The sequence below is a fragment of the Neophocaena asiaeorientalis genome, unplaced genomic scaffold, assembly GCF_003031525.2.
Source record: "Neophocaena asiaeorientalis asiaeorientalis breed wild unplaced genomic scaffold, Neophocaena_asiaeorientalis_V1.1 scaffold69, whole genome shotgun sequence".
NCBI lineage: Eukaryota > Metazoa > Chordata > Mammalia > Artiodactyla > Phocoenidae > Neophocaena > Neophocaena asiaeorientalis.
Window position 1 is genome coordinate 419,679 of NW_020174373.1, and position 10,654 is coordinate 430,332.

Consider the following 10,654-nt stretch of genomic DNA (forward strand, 5'->3'; position numbering starts at 1 on the left):
TGGGAGTTTGGGGTTAGCAGATACAAGCTATTATATATAGAATGCATAAACAACAAGTCCTACTGTAGAGCACAGGGAACTATATTCAATATCCTGGGATAAACCATCATGGAAAAGAATATGGAAAAGAATGTATATGTATGTATAACGGAATCCCTTTGTTGTAGAGCGGAAATAAACACGTTGTAAATCAACTATACGTCAATAAAATAAATAAACTTTACTGTGTCTACAATCTTAAACTACCCAAAGTGTCAGTAACATGTTATTATACAAGATGAAATAACGCTTTACTAAATGTCAGACTTCTCTTTTTGACTCCATTTTAAAATTGTACTGTGCCCAAAATAAAAAGGGTATATTGTGATGTAAAAATAAAAAAGAAGAAAGAAAGAGAGAGGGAGGGAGGGAGGAAGGAAGGGAGGGAGGGACGGAAGGAAGAAAGGATAAAGTGTAGGCTTTATTATTATTCAAGTATGGGGTGAGGCCAACAGGTCAGGAGACGACCAATATTGAAAAGACGGTTGATCACTCACAGTTCCCAAGAGGAGGGGGCACAGCACACCATGCAGGGTTACACGGGGAAGCACCAGGGTCGGTCAGGAGGCAGAGGGAAAGGGGGAAACGAGACAAGAGCCCTGCAGGAAGGAACAGGTGAGGCAGGGTTAGGATGGGCTGGTGTGAATAATTTCATCAGGTCCTGGCTGCAGGGACTGTCCTTGTTGTCTGGTACCTGCCCTGGGCGGGACGAGGGCAGGTGCATGGTGGCCCAGAGTATGGGAGCCCCTTAGAGCAGGGGGTGGGGTGTGCATCTGGATGGGTAGCTTTGTATTTGAGAAGCACGTTTACAGCTCAGTTATTTGCTATCCATAGGAATTGGCTAGTCCCAGGAGCTAAAGCTCCTATAGGACCAAGGTGGCAAAGATGAATTCTGTATTTTCCCTGTCTCTTTTATTTCACTTTTTTTACACGTTTTTTTATTGAAGTAGAGTTGCTATACAGTATTTTATAAGTTTCAGGTGTACAACACAGTGATTCACAATCTCCTAAGGTTATACCCCATTTATAGTTATTATTAAATATTGGCTGTATTCCCTGTGCTATACAATATATCCTTGTAGCTCTTCTTTTTTTTTTTGTTTTTGTTTTTTGACCGTGCCACACAGCATGTGGGATCTTAGTTCCCCGACCAGGGATGGAACCCATGCCCCCTGCAGTGGAAGTGTGGAGTCTTATCTACTGGACGGCCAGGGAAGTCCCAGTAGCTTACTTATTTCATACACAGCAGTTTGTATCTCTTAATCCCCTACCCCTATCTCTCCCTCCCCCCTTCCCTCTCCCACTGGTAACCACTAGTCTGTTGTCTAGAAAAGATAAACTTTTTTTTTGGCTCTGCGGCACGTGGGATCTTCCCGGACCGGGGCACGAACCTGTGTCCCCTGCATCGGCAGGCGGACTCTCCACCACTGCGCCACCAGGGAAGCCCGAAAAGATAAACTTTTTAATAAATGGTGTGGGGACATCTAAAAAGACCTTGGAAAACAGATGAAATGAGATCGATACCTCCCAGGACACATCAAAATGAACTCTAAGAGGAAAAAAGCTAAACAATGAAAATATTCGAAGAAAGCAGGGACAAATTTATTCTCAACCTCAGAGTAGGAAATGCCTTCGTAATTCTAACTCAATATTCAGAAGAATAAATAGATCAATTTCACTCCTAAAAAAAGTGTACACAGTTTAAAAAAAAAAAAAACACCATAAGGACTTGCCTGACGGTCCAGTGGTTAAGAGTCCATGCTCCCAATGCAGGGGGTGTGGGTTCCATCCCTGTCTGGGAACTAAGACCCCACAAGCCACGAGGCGTGGCCAAAAAAAAAGAAAGAGAAAAAAAAATCCTACCAAAAAAGTAAAACAACACCATAAGCAAAGTCACATTCAAAGGGCTATTTTCTGAGTATGTAAAGAGTTCTTAAAAATCAAGAAGAAAAAAAAAAAAAACAACTCTACAGAGAAGAAGGGCAAAAGCATTTGTTGATATAAAAACACACTGAGGGCTTCCCTGGTGGCACAGTGGTTGAGAGTCCGCCTGCCGATGCAGGGGACACGGGTTCGTGCCCCGGTCCGGGAAGATCCCACAGGCCATGGAGCGGCTGGGCTCGTGAGCCATGGCCACTGCGCCTGCGCGTCCGGAGCCTGTGCTCCGCAATGGGAGGGGCCACAGCAGTGAGAGGCCCGCGTACCGCAAAAAAAAAACATACTGAAATGGCCCTTAAAAACACATGCCCAAGTTTACACCTAATAAGAGAAATGTTAATAGTTAACGAAAACTGCTAGATACCGTGACACCCATCAGGTTGGCGGAAGTTTAAAGACTTCAACAGCCTCATTTCTCTCACCTACAGCGTGGGTAGGAGTGCAAAACAGCACAGTCCCCACTGGGGGAAACTGGGTAATATCTAGCGCAATTACATGTGCTTCTATCGTTTGATCTCAAAAAATCACTTCTAGGAATCTGCCATGGAGAGACAAGGCCGGTTGCCAACGTAAAGCCAAGGTTCCTCAGGGCAGCACCTGTCTCTCCGTAGAGAAGGATGGATAAACCCCCTGCCATACCTGCATACAGGGGGGCATCCTCCATCCCTACAACGGGGTATCCTAGCCCATCCTGGGTCTCCACCATCACACAGGGGACACTGAGCAGCCCCGAGCGGGCCAAGCTCAAGTGATAATTCCACCTGTTGGCCAGGAGTCAGGTTTGATCCACTTGTTAGAAAATCCTTCCAGTAAGTGGGGACAACCTGTTGTCCAGCGCTGCAGTAAGGCGTTGCTGCCGGTAACATGAAGCAACAACCCTCCAAAGAAAAGCCCCGAGAGGGATGCAGGGGCAGCGATATCTCCCAGGAGGCGCGGAGGACAGCCACTAACCACCCCCCACCCGGGGAATATTCCCCATCGCCGCGTCCATCAGAAGAGCACGTCCTTCGCAGAAACCCCAGATGAGTCCTTCGGGCGCCCCACAAAGTCCCCAGACACCCAGGCTGGATTCTACTAAAGGGATTCCAACCGCGTGCGGGTTTAGTTCCTGGACAGGTCAGCCGGATCAATAAAAGCGCTCTTTTCCTAGGCTCCCGGCGTTTACAGGGAAGGGTTCCAGCACCGCGCTGCTGGGCAGGGAGCCTTAGGGAGGACCCAACTCAACTTTTCTTGTCCCCCTGGCATCCACCGGTCCCTCCTGAAAATGCAGACCAACAGCTGCTGAATGCGTGTGGGGCACTGTGCGGCGCCGACTGTGTGCCGTGAGCACAGGTGCACGCTGGGGTCTTGGGCTGGAGGGGACACCTTACAGCTCCCGGTGTGACCACCTCCCACAGAAGAGGCAACGGACGGGGAAGTCCCCGGTGGTCCAGTGGTCAGGACTTGGGGCTGTCGCTGCCAGGGGCCTGGGTTCAGTCCCTGGTCAGGGAACTAAGATCCCGCAAGCCACGCGGCAGGGCCAAAAAGAAGAGAAAAACCAAAGGACGACCACCGAAGCCTCGTCGGCAGCCTGAACTTTCATCTCAAAGCGAGGTTACGGGGGAAACTGAACAGTTAAGACCAAGTAGAATACAACACTGGTCCCCAAACTTTCGCAACCTGCAACACACTTGCTGCCCAGGAGTTTTTTCACACCACTGCTAAGAAAAAGAAAAAGAAATAAAAATATATGTGTAAAATATATTCTTATATAAATATAAATGAAATGTTTCTATTTAGATATTTATAAATAGTATCTATGCTATAGTCTTATCCTAGGTAAAATTATGTTTCTATATTTCAAATGTTACATATTTATTTTAATATATTTAAATATGTTTAACATTTAATACATAAAAAATATTTAATAATGTAAAACAAGTAAACAAGAAAAGTAAAAAAGATAATAGCAAATAGGATGTATTATTTAATGATGAGACAATATGATACATAAATATTTATAATATTTATAAATATATTTATTTTATACTTATATTCACATATTTTATTTTCTATTTTATTTATGCAAAAATGAGAGTCATATATATATGCAACTAGAGGTCATCATACTAAGTGAAGTCAGAAAAGGAAAGACAAATACCAGATGATATCACTTATATGTGGAATCTAAAATATGGCACAAATGAACCTATCTAATAAACTAGGAGTTTGGGATTAACATACACACTACTATATATAAAATAGATAACCAACAAGGACCTACTGGATAGCACAAGAAACTCTACTCAATATTCTGTAATAACCTATATGGGAAAAGAATCTGAAAAGAAATATATATATAAAAAACAAGTATCAATATTATACATGTTATATAATATATATAAAATCACTTTGCTGTACACCTGAAACTAACATAACATAGTAAATCAACTACACTTTGAAAAAATTAAATTAAATTTTAAAATAAAGAACAAAGGTCCTTAATTCTCTTGGTCCCTCCCACTAGAATTGAAAAGAACAGAGAGAGAGTTTCTGTTTCCCTGTCAAGGAGGGTTCCAAACAAACCCCTCGGTCCACACTCAGAAAGGAATGGAATACTTCATTAAAAAGAAAGGTCAGGGCTTCCCTGGTGGCGCAGTGGTTAAGAATCCGCCTGCCAATGCAGGGAACACGGGTTCGAGCCCCGGTCCAGGAAGATCCCACATGCCGTGGAGCAACTAAGCCCGTGCGCCACAATTACTGAGCCTGCGCTCTAGAGCCCACGCGCCACAACTACTGAAGCCCGCGTGCCGCAAGCCCGTTTTCCGCAACAAGAGAAGCCACCGCAATGAGAAGCCCGCACACTGCAACGAAGAGTAGCCCCCGCTCGCCACAACCAGAGAAAGCCCACGCACAGCAACGAAGACCCGATGCAGCCAAAAATAAATAATAAATTTAACTTTTTTAAAAAAGACATGTCAAGTGAAAAGATCCAATGTAGACACGCTTCCGTCAGCACCTGCAACATCTGAAAATCTCGCCTCTACCCCCACGTCTATGGCTGAGAAGTGGCCACGGGAAAACCCAGCGAAGGCATTAATACCCCCTCCGACATGAGTAAGGTCTACAGTTTCCTCCTTGCAGGTGGACAGCACTCAGAGGACTCTGAATCGGGCGCAGGGCATTGGCCAGAAGAAGCGAGAGATGCCCAGGAGAGAGGCTGCCCCTCCCGGATCCCGGAGGCTAGTCTTTGCATCTGCGTCACCTGCATCCTGGGATGGCAGAGGGGTCCACGGGATTCAACCAGCCGTGGGAGGCCAGGCAGCAAAGGAGGGAATTGGCAGGAGCACGCCAGGGAGGGTGGGCGGAGGAACGGCCGGGCGGAAGGCACCGGATGTGAGGTCAAGGGAATCATTCCTCTAACGTGTGCTGAGAACGAGACCACCGCCCTGCTGCTGGGCACCCAGGCCGGACGTGGGCCAGTCCCCACCTGTCCCGGAGAGCTGACTTCCAAAGCAAGAAGCTGACTCGCCCACCCAGAAACAGTCCAAGTGTCAGGCTGTCGAATCCCAGTGGCCTGCCTGGTATGGGAGCTGCGTCTCCCTCTGGCTTCAGCTGAGAGAAGACTCCTATCACACGTGCTCCCTGGTTGCATGGCCGTCGCAGCTCGTGGGATAATCTCACGTGTCGAACTGGCTGGGCCACGGGGTCTAGATATGTGGTCAGACATTATTCTGGGTGTTTCCGTGACAGTGTTTTACTGGATGAGATGAACATTTAAATCAAGGGGCTTTGAGGAAAGCAGGTTGCCCTCTCTGGTGTGGGTGGGCCTCGTCTAATCCGTTGACGGCCTCAATAGAACAAAGGCTGAGATTCTCCAAGGAGGAGGGAATTCTGCTTCCTGACGGCCTTTAGACTCAAACTGCAAGTCTTCCATGGGTTTCCAGCCTGTCGGCCCACTCTGAAGATTTAGGACCTGCTAGACCCCATAATTACATGAGCCAATTCCTTAAAATGAATCTCTCCACAGATAGATACATAGATAGATAGATATCAATAGACAGACAGATACAGGATAACTTGAAAGATGATATAGATGATAGCTTGAAAGATGACAGAAAGATACATAGATCGATACATAGATAAAGATGATTGGACACATACATACATAGATGATAGATTGATAGATGATAAATGATAGATAACAGATGGTGTTAATGACATATAAACAGACTGAGAATAGATAAATGGATAGTTCAGGTAGGCAGATGATAGATACATAGATACATGTATAGTTAAAAAGACAGAGATAGAGATATCATTTACGACAAACAATGAGCAATTTCTGGTTTAAGTATAGCCCATGCAATATCCGGGATGTGCTTATACTACCAGCATGTGCGTTATTTATCTTCCATCTAAGCTGACGGCGTTTCTGCTGAGATGGGGGATGTTTCAGCCAACAACTGTCCAGGCACATCCTGGGTGGTCTCTGCAGAGCCCACTTCCTCATTTTGTCAGCCTATAGGGAACGTCTGCCCCAGGCCCCTCTCCTTGGCGTGTAGATGGCCGTCTTCTCTGTGTCCTCACAGGGTCCTGCTTCTCAGCATCTCTGTGTCCACATTCCCCCTTTTTACTAGGCCCCCAGTCCTGCCGGCTGAGCCCTCACCCAAGTGACCTCACCTTAAGGTACGCATCTGCAGAGACCCTATTTCCAAATAAGGTTACAGTACGGGGTGGGGGTGGGGGGACTCCAACTTATGTTTTTTGGCGGGAGGAGGCGTGATTCAAACCTTAACCAGGGGCGTACACCTGCACACACATGTACATCCACGCGAGGACACACCAGCCTGGCTGGAGGGAGCTCCCTAGGAGGGCAGGTGACCCGGGCCCTCTCTGCCCCCCTTATCTCCCCGACACGGGTCAGCTGCAATGCACATTCCTTCCACGCTTCCCCCGGAAATCTAGCTGCAAACAGATCCACGGGATCCCTGTACATCACCTCCACAGTCACCCTCTCTTCCCCACACCGTGCACGTCTTTGATCCTGGGTTCAACACCAACTCCGACCTGTCAGCTCCTGTCCGACAGATGTCAGAGAAAGTGCTCTGCCAATTCCGAGGTAAGCTGATCCCAAGCGCACCAGCCGGGCCTGGGACCCGTGTGGTGACTGGGACCCGTGTCACCAGCTGCCCCGTCCCAGATGGGTATCTACAAGCCGCACCATGACAAGGCTCTCACCTGCTCCTTTCCTCCCAAAGCCACTCAGCTCTGCAGCCTCTGGGTCCAACGCTGCAGCATGAAACTACTCGCCCCTGGACTTGTTTCTGGATCACCACGCACCGCAAGAAGAAAGGCAACTGAGATCTTGGCAAACGCCACGATGTTTGCAGGGTGCCGGGAGAGAGGTCCCTTCCAGACTATGTTTAGAACGCTCTCCGCTCTCGGTTCTGTTTGAAGCGTCTAACTTGGAGTGCTGACCTCATGCCTCGGTGATGGCCAGCGCTTGGGAAAAATAGCAAAACGACAGCCCTCTGTACACCGAGCTCACTGCTCATTAGAGACAGCTCCAAGGGTAACGGAGAAGAACATATCTGACTCCACATTAGGTGTGTTTCTTTAAGTTTTGTATTCTTTCGCTTTGAGTTCAGAATGTTGCCCATCGCCTGAAATATACAGGATAGCCCTTTCTCAAGGCTCTGACCATTAAGGGTGGAACGCCTTTCCATTCATAGAGAGACAAAAAGTTGCACAACAGAGAATAACATTGGTTTTCTCGAAGGTTAACAGAAACACCGTGACCTGACATTCGTGGACAAAGGATTCCTGCACCAAGAAGTCTGCAATAACCACCCACACCCTTCCTTCACCTTCCCATTAAAAATGCTTTACTGAAACTCTGGGGAGTTCGGGGGTTTGGGGGCACAAGCCACAGTCTCCTTGCAGGACCCTGCCATAAACCTTTCTGTGCTCCAAACTCCCACGCCTCGGCTTGTTTGGCCTCAGGGGTGCCTCACCCGAACTTGTACCCTCCCAAAAAGAGAGAAAAAGGAAATGAACAAGGATTTAACCGATACTGAATAAAATACAGATATGTAACAGGATGTTGGAACTCACTCCTCCTTAAAGAAAATAAAAGCAAAGGAAGTTAGTAGGTTTCATCAATAACAACAGCTCGGTCCCATCCAGGATGGCAACGCCCCAGAAAAAAGAACCGTTTGCACATTCAATTTTCCACCGAGACTGTATCTTTTAGGAGGTGAGTTGGAGGGGGTCTAAAGCGGACGTGCACGTCCCCTACATAGCGATTCTACTTCTAAGAATTTCATGCCACAGACATACTCCCACAGGTCTGCAGAGACACAGGAACAAAAATATTCACTGCAGCCTTGTTCGTAAAAGAAAGATCTTTAGTGTGACTGTCATTTTACAGGTGTTACTCAAAAGAAAGGCACAGAGCTCTAGCAACAAGGTGGGTGGGGAGAAAAAGAGCCATTTCAAAAGGGTTCCATTGTGCATGCCTCCATTTCTATGACAGTCTTGAAGGGACAGAATTATAGAGCACAGATTAGTGGCTGCCAGGGGTGAAGGACGGGGTGGGGCGTTGGTGTGGGAAGGAGATGGGCCACGCCAGGGATCCTTGGGGTCACAGAACTGCCCTGTGTCTTGACCGTGATGGTGGATTCTCAAAGCCACACATGCAACAGGATCACACACACGCACATACACGAGCGAATACAAGTTAGAACAGGGAAATCTGAATCAAAGCATTGCATCGCACCCAAGTCAACATCTAGGTTGGGATGTGGTACGTGCTGCAAGCGGGTATAGCCCTGGGAGAAAAACAGGTAAAGTGTTGCTCCATTTTATTCCTCACAACTGCACGTGAATCTACAATTATCTCAAAGCAGGAACTGGTTTTTTCGGCCACGCCACACGTCTTGCGGGATCCTAGCTCCCCAACCAGGGACTGAACCCAGGCCCTCAGCAGTGAGAGTGCCGAATCCTAACCACTGGACCGCCAGGGAATTCCCAGGAACTTTTTTTTAAAAGTCTACACTAATGCCATGTAATATAGCCTCTCCTTAAAAGAGAAAAGAACTAAAGTAAAAAGCAAAACAAAGAACTCCGCCTCCTTGGCCCCTGTCCAGTTGTTGTGAAATGACCCGAGGCTTCCGGCTCCCTTTTGAATTGGGGATGACCCCGTGCCTGGTCCTTTTATCAAATACTGAGAGCTGGACCCCCAGCCAGGACTGCCCGCTGTCACGAGACAAAGTGGACACCAGGTACAGGGGTTTGCTAAGCCCAGGCTATAGCAGCAACACTACCTCGTCCCTCATCTACCAGGTTTCTGGACTTTGGTCTCTGTTCTGTGTTTCCTGTCTTCCACAGACACGCCTAAGCCACCTTGAATTCTTTCCGAGAGCACGTGGGTGGTCAATTCATTTCTTCACTCCTTAAATCTTTGCTCCTGTGCTCCACTGGGAAATAACCACATACCTCTTTGAAGAGAGCATTAGCGAAACGTAAATCAAAGCCACACAGTATGTTTTATATCATGTGATGTGACTTTTACCACAATAAAAAAAAAAACACACCATTTAAAAGAAGAAGAAAGAAACAGAAAATAACGAAGTTGGTAAGGATGTAGAGAAATCGGAACCCTCCTCCACTGCTGGTGGGGATGTAAACTGCAGGAACCACTTTAGAAAAGAGCCTGGCGATTCTTCAAACGGGTAAACATGGAGATACAATAGCCCAGCTACGCCACTCCTAGGTATCAATCTATCCAGGAGAAATGAAAACACGTATCCACTCAGATACGTGTGATGAACGCTCAGAACACCGTGATTCACAGTAACCAGAAAAGTGAGAACAGCCCAAGTGTCCATGGACCTTGAACACGTGAGGCTCAGTGGGAGAAGCCAGACCCAGAAGGAGCATATATGCCATGATTCGGTTTATATGAAATACTCAAATAGGCAAACGCATGGAGACAGAGGACCTGGGGGGGAAACAGGAGTGGGGAGTGACAGGTAACAGGTACAGGGATCCCCTGGGGAAGTGGTTTTTAAAATGTTCTAAAAGAACATAGCAACGGTGTTTGTACAACTCTGCAAATATACTAAAAACCACTGAATCGCGCCATTTACTGGGTGTATTGTATGGTGAATTATTTCTCAGCTTAAAATGGGGGAAACACCTTGCTTAATCGTGAATAATGGGGGATGGGCGGGGACCTGGAAATTCTGGTATTCTTCTCACAAATGAAGAAGGACATATATAAGCCACTCTTTCATGGACCTTCTACCATCTTAGGCATGTGTGTGTGTATGTGTCTCAAGAGTCCTCAAACTTGACAGAATAATGTTAAAATGACGTGTAGCTGAACCTCCAAGTCAGCTGGCCCCGGGAATACGTTTTCCTGACACGCAGCATCACGGAGGTCCTTAAGAATGGCTGTGTCGATAAACCACGATAATTAAGAAGCTTAAAAGTCTCACTAGTGAGACCTGCCTGACAGACAGATGATGGGAAGCAACCTTTCCAGACAAAGCCGCCATCAGGCCCTTTGGACACCATACCAGCCTGTGCCCCGTTTGGTGACCAGGGAATAGGAACAGGATGGCCATTCATCCCAGGGATAGAATGATCTAGAAGCATTAAGACTGGAGAGGCGGGGGGGGGGGGGCCAGGT

General features: G+C 47.2%; 1 protein-coding gene across 1 annotated transcript in view; it reads right to left on the reverse strand.

Annotated features, from left to right (window-relative positions):
- DHRSX (dehydrogenase/reductase X-linked) overlaps nt 1–10,654 on the reverse strand; it is a 195,340-nt gene that overhangs the window by 157,016 nt on the left and 27,670 nt on the right. The gene's annotated exons all lie outside the window — the stretch shown is intronic.